Raw genomic sequence first — 10,773 nt, 5'->3', positions numbered from 1 at the left:
GAGAAAAAAGTAAAGTCTTTTTCTTGCAAGTTCCTTTCTCTCCAAACATCTCTCAATTCCAAGTCATCCTTCATCTCAAAAAATGATTTAGGCAGTCTAGCGTGACTTGGCGTACTTCTAAAAAGGCCTCTTTTGTCCATTTGTACATCCAAAACGCCATTCCAGTCTCCCATAAGAATACAAGATTTGTAATCCCACTGAATAATCTTGCTGTGTAATAATCTCCTTGCTGTTGGTTAGGAGCATATAATCCAACCAGAAGTATTTTCTTGCCTTCTATTAATACTTCAATTATAACATATCTTCCTTGTTTATCTGTTTCAATTAAACTAGCTGTTAAAGTATTCTTGACATAAATAACAACTCTATTTTTCTTGTCAGGAGCAGAGGCAATAAACTGTGTACCCAGCCTAAAGTTTATCAAATACTTTTGATCAGCTGCTTGAATATGCATTTCCTGTAAGCAAATAACATCATTTTTAAATTGTTTTAGATATTGAAATACTTTCTTTCTTTTATGTGGAGAATTTAATCCATTAACATTCCAAGTTAGAAGCTTTGTCGCCATCTTTTGCGACCTGAAGCTTTTGGAGCGCCTCTTCCAGAATCACCTGCACTCTCTTTGGCTTCGCTCCTCCCACTGCTTCACTATAAGTAAGTTTTTCAGATGTAGTCATGGCTTTCTGTTGTTCTTGCTCTTGTCTCATTCGTCTGGTTGCAGCCCGTGTCATTCTTTGATCTCTAACCTCTTCCATTGGCACTGGAATCTGATCCACTCCTGTAGTTTGCTGGGATTCTCCATCTTTCAACTGAGTAACTCCTTCAGCTCCTTTTATACTCTCCCTTCGTGGCTGACGCTCTCCTTCACCATTCCTCCTTTTAAATTCCGTGGACGGTGGGGAGCCTGCCTTCAAAATATTAGCATAAAAATCTCGTGCCTGTAAAACTGTGTTAAGATGATATCTCGTGCCTGCGTGCATCACCACCATGCCTACTGGGATCTCCCATCTAAACTGGATATCCTGTTTCCTTAATTCTTCTGCCAAAAAAGCAAATTCTTTCCTTTTCCTTAAAATTCTTGGAGGAATCTCTTTCAGAATTAAAACTTCTTGCTCTGCCACTGTAAATTTGTTATTATAAAAGGCTTGAATAACCTCATTTCTAATTGCTCTCTTCATAAAATAAACCACCACATCTCTAGGTCACTTCCTTTGTCTTGCAATCCAGGAGTTATCACGAAATATTTTATCTATATCCACCATAATATCTTCTGCTGAACGCCCCAGAACCTGTTCAAGAGCTTCTGACAATACTTTTTTCAAATTTTCCTTAGGATCTTCTTTCAAACCTCTGATTCTCACAGCAAACTCCATTTCGCGGTACTGTACCATTATTAAATCATCATCAATCTTCTCCATCACAGTTTCAGTGTCCATCATTTTAGCATCTAATCTCATATTATTTTGGCTAAGCTCTTCCACTCTCTCATCCAGATGCTCAATGCAAACAGCAAGCCCTTGAAATGCAACCAAAATGTCTGCTCTTATTTCTGTATTCTTCTCCTCAATAAGTTCAGCTATTTGTTGAGATTGTTTTTTCAAAGCCTCTTGCAAAGCATCCTGCAAATCTTTTATTGTTAAAGCTGGTGCGGGTGCCACAGGAGGAGGCATCAAAGCCTGTAATGAAGACTGCTGAACTGGCAAGGCACCAGCACTTCTAGTAACTTTAGTTGGTTTGGAAGCCATTTTAACACCACTTAATTCTATTGAGCACTTTCACTTTCCGCACCGCTTGCAACTTTTCCACAAAGTACTCTGAGTTAAAGTTCAAATACTTGCTTTACAGCATTCTCCTGCACAGCTCTGCCTGCATCCAAGTAATCCACAGTTAGCTATCAATGGCAGGGATGGTTGCAGCATCCTGCTCTGTTCCAAAGCCTTGGAGCAGAGGCATCCCGGAGTCCGGAGAATACTCAGGCTTCGGGGGGGGGCTCACACCCTTCAACCACAAGAGTTTAACTCTGGTGATCTAGGGGAGCTCTACCCCTGCCTAAGCGCTCACCCCCTCCTCTTCTCCCGAGGAGCGGGTTTCCGAGCCGCCAAACAGCTGATCGTCGCTGTTTTTGGCAGCTCTAGGGAAAACAGCGGGGCTGACGGCCAAAACGGCCGCCATCAATGGAGCCTTGCCACCCGGATTGGTGGCCCATTGGGTGGGCATGACCATTGGGTGGGCATGGCTGCAGTTGTAACTGCAGACTGGGTGAGACTAAAAAGTTCAATCAATCAATTCCAACTTTTTTTTTCCTGCAAGAAGTTGAAAATGAATGATTGATTGAACCTTTTTTTTTCACACAGCAGTGGAGGCCTAAGCGAAAAGGTTTTGTAAAACCCATCTGAAGGCCTAGGACTGGGGTGACAGTGCACCTTCCCACAGAGAGGGCTCTAGGGTTTCCTGCCTGAGCAGGGTGTTGGGCTAGATGACGTTATTATTATTTATATTAACATCATCATCATCATCATTATTATATGACTCCAATTTTATAAATTGTATAAATTCCCAATTCAGCCCTGAGGGCAGCACCTGAAGTCCTTTTATCCACCCTCAAGATACTTCTCAGATGATGCGATCGGGTTTGTTCTAGTAGTGATATAAATTAAATCCCAAATTTCAGCTCAATATAAGTGCATAATAGTAACATTAGTATTTTGTATTTAATAATTCAGTCTAAGGAAGCTGCATACCTATGATTTTGTTTTAAAAAAATTAACAGTGCATTCACTTGTGCCTTCTAAATGAGCTCCTTTGACGTTGAGGGAGCCCAGATCCAGTCACAGATAAAAGTTCCCCCAGGTAAGGAAGGGTGTGAACTTGCTCTGTTGCCTCCTTATCTATTAGCCCTATATGGCAATGCTATCATTTTCCAAAGACCATCACTTTTGACTTTGACTCATCCATAATCAGATAATTATTATGAGAATAGGAGCCAAGTCTTCTTAACAGCACATGCAACCCAAATGTCATATTGGCAACACCTTTGTCTTACCTTTTGATACATATCAATCTTACTTCTCATGGCTCCATTGAGCCCCAAACACACTCTCAAACAAATGAACAAAAATGGGATGGAAGGGACCATGGAGGTTTTCTAGTCCAACCCCCTGCCCATAGCAAGAGATCCTGACAAAATGAATGTCAAGCCTCTTTTTGAAAATCTCCATTAATGGAGAACGTCATGAGCTCCATTTTAAGGGCAGTCATTTTAAGGGCATGAGCTCCATTTTAAGGGCAATTTCTTCCATAATATTTCTTTGTTTACTGTGTCAAATGCTATAAAGGCAGCAAACCATTATCTCCTCTGACTGACATTTTTATACTTAGATGGTTCAAGACAAAAGAATTCTCAATAGTGGATCACATTTGCCTAAAGACTGCTGGTTCTTCTACAAGGAATACACTTTTCATCCACCTGCTGTCAATTCTTTTCAAGTGGACGTCTGCATATATTTTAGTCACAATATCTGTTAGAGTGGTAGAGGACAGGAAGGCCTGGAGGAATGCTGTCCATAGGGTCGTGATGGGTCGGACACGACTTCGCAGCTAACAACAACAGCAACATCTGTTAGAGAAATGGGCCTGGAATTGCTAGGGTCCCTTTTAGTCCCTTTTTATATATATAGGAATTACAGTTGCCATCTTTGACCCAAATGGGCTTGGCAGATATTATTTATATGTATAAAACTATCTGTCAATGGAGGCTCCCACCAGTCGGGATATTTCTTGAATTGTTCAGCTGGTAGAAAATCCTCTCCAGAGGCCATATTGCTCTTCAAACCTTTTATTATGAATTTGACCATGAGAATTTTAGGGCAAAAAATAGTTGATACGTTGCCTGACATATTTGTAGATTTTTAATAAAATGGTTGGTTAATGTTAGTGTCTCCTAAAGGTTCGTAATACATATATGTTTTATCATCAGTAGGAAAGATAATCCCATTGGACTCTGTTTAAAAATCTGAGATTTGTTCATGATTAAGGATATCATTATTTTAACTAAGACCATGTAAAAAAATCAGTACTGCACATTCCTATTGTACAGAAGATCCTTTGACTGGACACACAGCCTCTCCTCATCTTCACAAGTGTGCAGCAGAAGCCTCTAAGCAACTGGGATGATGTCATGAAAAGACAGGTCTCTTTTGATCCTTGCTTCCTCCAGATTGCATATCCCAATATTTATTTATAAGACTTACAAGTGCCATGGTGAAAAGATTATTTGCAGCAGAACCAATTCTTAAACACCCTGATCCTGAGGAAACTTTCATCATCCAAGATGATGGTAGTGATGCTGCGGTGGGCATAGTCTTCGTACAAAAAAACCTTAGGGGTAAAGAGGAAGCGTACAAAGGTCATTGTTTAAGCAAACATAGTCTTTTCCTTAAGGTAGATGTTGATTGGGATAGCCATATCCTGTCTGTGAAACTACACGTACTTCATGTAATTTTCTTCTGTAAACTGTTGTCTGATAAGAATGTGCAGGTTGTAACCTTATAAGGAACAATGTATAACAATGTATAACTAGGAATTAGAGGTGTATAAATATATCTGTTCATGAGCCCTTCGGGGTTCAGACCCTTTGCTTTGTTTAAGCCTTCTGAACCTGCACAATAAACCTTTCCTTTTCTGAAGAGCTTGCGTGAGTCTCTTCTTTCTACATCAGTTTCATGGCAACCACGAAGGGACTCCATAGTGAGGCTATGTTTTGCTGAGGGCAGCCCGACCCCTCGGACCCGATGAGAGGCCACTCCTGAATCATTCTCCAGGCGCCACAGGGGAAAGCACCTCTGGGAGACAGCAGTGACACCTCTGCAGGGCCGACAGTGCTGACGGCTAGTCCAAGATCCCTTGAGGGAAGGAAAGGAGGTCTGAACGCGAATCCTGGCCTGGACGGGAGAGGACGAAGTGTGAAGATGCCTCAGGCAAGTATGTGTTAAAGGGGGAAATTACCGATCTCATTTGAAGATAGAAGAGGGGGACTGATCACCCTTCTGGACTCAGGACAGCGATCCTAAAGTAGTCTTTGTTAAGCTGTGTATGTATTAAAGTTGTAAAGTATCTATCTCACCTGAAGATAGGAGAAGGGGGAATGATCACCCTCCAGGACTTGGGACAGCGATCCTAAAGTAGTCCGTGTCAGACTGTGTGGGAGGTTAAGCCATTCCAGTTCCTATCAGTGACCGTTGGAACGTCCAGCACCGTAGGTCAGTGGCAGTGTTCTTAGAATGGGGGGGGGGAGAAGCAATGTTCCCAGCACACAGCTGGAATGCAGATTTAAAGGTTTTGATGATTATTTTAATCATATGCAATATAAAGTCCCCTATCCTAAGGTGACGAAAGAGAGACTGAGGTTTCTATGTGAAAAGCAGTGGTCACATATGGGGGTTGGGTGGCCGCAAGAGGGTACATTCAAAAACCAGCTCATCAACGACCTCAGAGCCATGATAGCAGCAAATGAGGAAAACTACCCCAATCAATATCAGTATATAGATCAGTGGTGTAATGTAGTAGAAGAGAAGGCAGAAGAGCTATTACAATGTCAGGCTGAAATGGTTTGACTCTGTGTTGCCAGATCTAAAGGAAAGAAGTTAGAGGATGTGTCAAAAAGATTTAAGGACGTGAAAATATCTGAAACCAAGGTGTCAGATGCGAAGAAAGAGGTATTGGTTGAGGAGGAGGAGGTGATTCTTAGACCCCCTCTGTATGTGCCACATCCACTCCTGCTACCTTAACCATTAGTGGCAGCAGCTGCTGCAGCACCAAGTGGAGTGCAGCCAGCAGTAAGAAAGAAGCAGAGATAAAAGGAGCCTATGGCTCCTAAGAACGAAGGAGAAGGGTGCATACAGCCCCCAAGGATGAGGTGGGGGGCTTCTCTGTGAGTGAGAGTGGTGAGATAGATGAAGGTAATAGTGTGGCAAGCACTCTGTTGGAGCGCATGTTTAAGGGATTTGATACATATTTCAATCATGCCCAATACAGTGTCCCTTCTCCGAAAGCCACCAAACGGCAATATAGCCGAATAATAAAGACGTGGTTAGGGGCCAGGTCTTAGTGAACCCTCTGGTTCGAGTCCAGGGGCCGGGAGGAGGCAGAAGAGAGGAGGAAGATGAAGAAACCGGGGTGGCGTCCCCGGTAGCCATATATACAAGGGGAGCGGAATAGAAGAGGGGGGAACTCATGGCACCCTTAAGGCAAGTTGATCAGAGAGTCATTGATGCCACGGGACAAGCGAACGTGGAACCTGTTTGCTAGTATGTCCCCTTCACTGCAACTGATTTGTTCAATTGGAAACAATGTTATGGATCTGTCAGGGAAGTCCAAAGAGTTAACCAAACTAACACAAGTGGAGAGCTGCGGATAGGAAGTGTGTTATAGACAGGTACCTTAACACGCAGAATATACAGGCAATGTTACAGACAAGGGCACCGGAGCAGGATCCAGATTGGAACGTTAGGGATGCAGCGCAAAGGATGTTGTTGCGGGAATATCAGAATTTAACAGTAGAGGAACTTTGGAAGGCAGGAAAAACCCCTGTGAATATGTCTAAGCCATCTTTGGTAATGCAGGGAGCAGATGAAAGCCAAGAGAGGTTTTTTGCAATGGCTGATAGAGGCTTATGAGCTGTATACGCAGATACATCCGAGACACTCAGACAATGTATGAATGTTGAATGAGAGATTCATAGCACAAAGTTATGGTGATATAAGGAAGAAGTTACAGAGGTTGGAAGAAGCTCTGGGAAAGAATACCAGTGAATTGTTGGAGGTGGTAAGGAAAGTGTATGTTAATAGAGAGAAAGAGAGAGGGAAGCACGAATGCAGAGGAAAACGGAATTGTCGGTGGTAGCTTTACAAGGAAAGACCAGTGTGCATATTGTAGGGAAGAAGGTCATTGGCCTAGGGAATGTCCGAAAAGAGGGATGAGAGGACGAGGCTGGAGAGGAAGGACAGGTTTTGGAAGAGGAAGGTCTATAGGCAAGGTACAGACTGGATTTCCCTTGAGAGGTAGAGGATCCCGAGGGAACCGAGGAGGTAGAGGAAGGATGGAGGGTGAACGTGAGATAGAGGGGATTGGATTGGCAGGGACAAGTTGGAGGGATTGACGGAGACCGGGCTTAGAGGAGCCCCCCCGAGCCTTTGGTAACTATGAATATAGGGGTCCATAGAACGACGTTTTTGGGAGATACAGGAGCGGGAAGGTCAGTCATAAATAGCCGGGCGTGGTGGCGCAAGCCTGTAATCCAGCTATTCTGGAGGCTGAGGCTGGTGGATCGCTTGAACTCAGGAGTTATGGGCTGCAGTGGGCTATGCCGATCGTGTGTCCAAAAAGAAGGTACAGTTGGTACAGCAGAAAGTAAGGCACTTGGGATATGATATTGAGCATGGTCAGAGAGCCCTAGGACAGGAAAGGAAGCAAGCGATTCTAGCCATTGCTGAACCAGCAAACAGAAGGTAGATGCGAGGCTTTTTGGGGTTAGGTTTTTATAAGAACTATATCCAATAGCTTAGCTTTCCTTGCTGAAAGAAAAGCTACTGCGCAGGTAATGGCAATGTGGGAATATGAAAGGTTACAAACCAAAGAAGACCTCTGTTGAGACTCATCGTCACAAGTTGAGATAAGTCTCAAAAGGGGGGAATAAAGAGGAAGCGTACAAAGAAAACATAGTCTTGTCCTTAAGGTAGATGTTGATTGGGATAGCCATATCCTGTCTGTGAAACTACACGTACTTCATGTAATTTTCTTCTGTAAACTGCGAACTGTCCAGTCAAATCCTTTGACTGGACACACAGCCTCTCCTCATTTTCACAAGTGTGCAGCAGAAGCCTCTAAGCAACTGGGATGATGTCATGAAAAGACAGGTCTCTTTTGATCCTTGCTTCCTCCAGATTGCATATCCCAATATTTATTTATAACACTGAAAATGCCATGGTGAAAAGATTATTTGCAGCAGAACCAGTTCTTAAACACCCTGATCCTGAGGAAACTTTCATCATCCAAGATGATGCTAGTGATGTTTTGGTGGGCACAGTCTTCCTACAAAAAAACCTTAGGGGAATCTGCAACCTGGCATGTACTTTTTATAAAGGTTTTCTGAAACAAAGAGGAGGAAATGGGCTGTTTCACACAAAGAGGCTTTTGCAGTTAGACGGGCATTATTAATTTGGCACCATTTTTTGGAAGGGAGTAAAGTGCCTTTTGAATTATAGACTGATCATCATTATTATTCAAAATAATCTTGAATTACCTAGAGAAGACACAGTTGGATCTATCACTTACACACCAACACTCCACTAACATTACAGAAAGGGAAGGACAAACACAAACCTGTGGGACTTTGTAGGTGCCTGCTAATGTTGACATCTGGATGGAGCTGTCTCTGATAGCTCCATCAACAAGAGCCAAAAGCTTGTCCTTCCTTCCACAGCTGTAGTTGGGAACATTGGCTTCTCCAGTAGAGAGCATGTCCAGCAAGGCATCTGAAGTGCCGAGGGTGTTATAATAGTTGTCATGGATGTTGTAGCCAAGTGTGAGATTGTGCAGGAGCCGCGGAATTTTGCTAACCACTTCAATATTGAAAATCATGAGTAGTATGAGTTTCTTTCCATAGGATGAACTAATGTAAAACCATGATCATGTTAATATTACCATCATCAACAGCAACAACAACAAAAATACTTTTTCTCCATCTAGTCATCTTTTTTCTGCACAAACTAGCTGAAACATTATCCAATATTGATCCAAAACCAGAGGCAAATGATAGTCACCCATCAAACTTTAATAATGTTAGTGTTGAAGATAGTCCTCAAAAAGATTTAACAAATCAGAAACATACAATTATTTTTCTTCTATTCCTTTAAAAATCAGACATTGCATATCAATCAGTTATAAAAATATAGGAATGGTTGGGCAGAGGAAATTAGGACATTTCAATCATTACTTTGAAGAAAAGTCAGTATTCCAGTCATGAATTTAGAATTGAACAGAGAGAGGAAAATAATGTGAACTTCTTTCAGGTTTCATTTGCTTCACGTTTCTACTCTCAGAAATTAAGGGAAAAGGGAGAGGCTTTGTTAGTCAAAATGATTTTAAAAATTATATTGAAATGCAATATAAGAGCAAGTAAAACAAGAAGAAGAAAAGAAGAGTGTTAGAACTGCAAATGAAAGGAATGAAACTCCGTCGCATGACTTACAGCCGAATCTGACTAGAAGGAATCTTGTTGAAAGGTAATGTTGCAGGTACTATTTTTGATGGAGAGATGACTATACCAATGAGAAGATCTCCTGGCCTATAATAGCTCCATGGCTTTTCTCCATCCTGGTGGTCCAAATTCAGTGGACACTTCATCCTCAGCTTCCCAGAGAGTGGCTGGGACACCAGCAGCATCAGAAGCAGAAGCAGAAGATCCATAATTCATGGGGTGGAATCAATCTCCTTCCTCTTTCTAAAAAAAGAATTAGAATTCAAAGCGCTCTGACAGGGTGGAATATCGAGTGGCTTTCCTGATTCACCTGAAAGAGAGAAAAAATATATTCAAGGGAACAACTCCTGACTGTCTTGTAATGTGAGCCACAAAAAGCAAAACCTGTGATATTTATCCTTGTCTAATGCAAGATCCTTTCCATGTTGTTTCAGTCTGATGTTTACATCAAAGGCAGTCACTGGAGACACAGGAGAAGAGGTCTCAGAGACAGGGATAATGATGATTGTGGTGAGAAAGAGCTTCTGCTCTTGGGACCCTGAACTTCTTCCATGTAAGGAGGGGTGGCTGGAAAAAAGCATGTTAGAGAAAAGTCACAGATAGACCCCCTTGGGGCAGTGTTCTGTATTGGTCTTAGTCCTTCCTGTTAGGATACGTCCGGAAAGTCATGCTGGATGGAGATAATTCATCAGCCAGGAAAGTGACTTCTGCTGTCCTTCGATGGGGTCTCTTGCCTCCAGAGGCTGCTAGGGAAGGTCACCCAGAGTTATGGGGTTTGGTGCCATTCTAGGTTGGTGACCCTTAACTCGAGTGCTGCCTGTGCTTTATCTGCATGGAAGCTCTCAGTATCCTTGAACCCAGCCTAATGTTGAGAGTTTGGGATTTTCTTTTCAATGAGATCTCCATGTATCAATCCTGATTTGGATCTCATTTTATAATTCCTAGTAACTGAAATGAAATTTCATTTGCCATCTGTTCTAGAAAGATCATTTTTTGCAGGAGAGCTGGCTAAGAGGCAGGAAAGTGACAGCCTGGGATGGCACCATTGGCACAGAGAGGGAAAATTGTAGAGTGGGTAGAGGTTTTTGTTTCCTTGAAACTTCCTGTGTTGTCTTTCCATACTGATACAATGAGAGCCATTAAAGTTTGACATTTCTTGGTTTAAATAAATGGACTAATGATAATGGGGTTTTAATCTGGTTTTTAAGGTTTTATAGGATTGGGGCTACTGATAGTTTAATTTTAATATTTGTATTTTTTGTATTTTATTGTTGTTAGCCGCCCTGAGTGCTTTGGGAGATAGGGTGGCATATAAGTCCCAATAAATAAATAAATAAATAAATAAATAAATAAATAAATAAATAAATAAATAAATAGTGTTGTTAGGTCTGCAGGTGAGATGGTGGCAGTGCTGGCATTGTGGTTGATGGTGTGACCTGATTTCTTGCCGCAACCACCCTCTAGTTGCATAAATGCACTTGGTGTTTTGCAGTCCCTGTGACATTCTCATCTCTGAG

This window comes from Vipera ursinii (assembly GCF_947247035.1).
Source record: "Vipera ursinii genome assembly, chromosome: 2".
Taxonomy (NCBI): Eukaryota; Metazoa; Chordata; class Lepidosauria; order Squamata; family Viperidae; genus Vipera; species Vipera ursinii.
Note: the sequence above shows the minus strand (reverse complement) of the source record.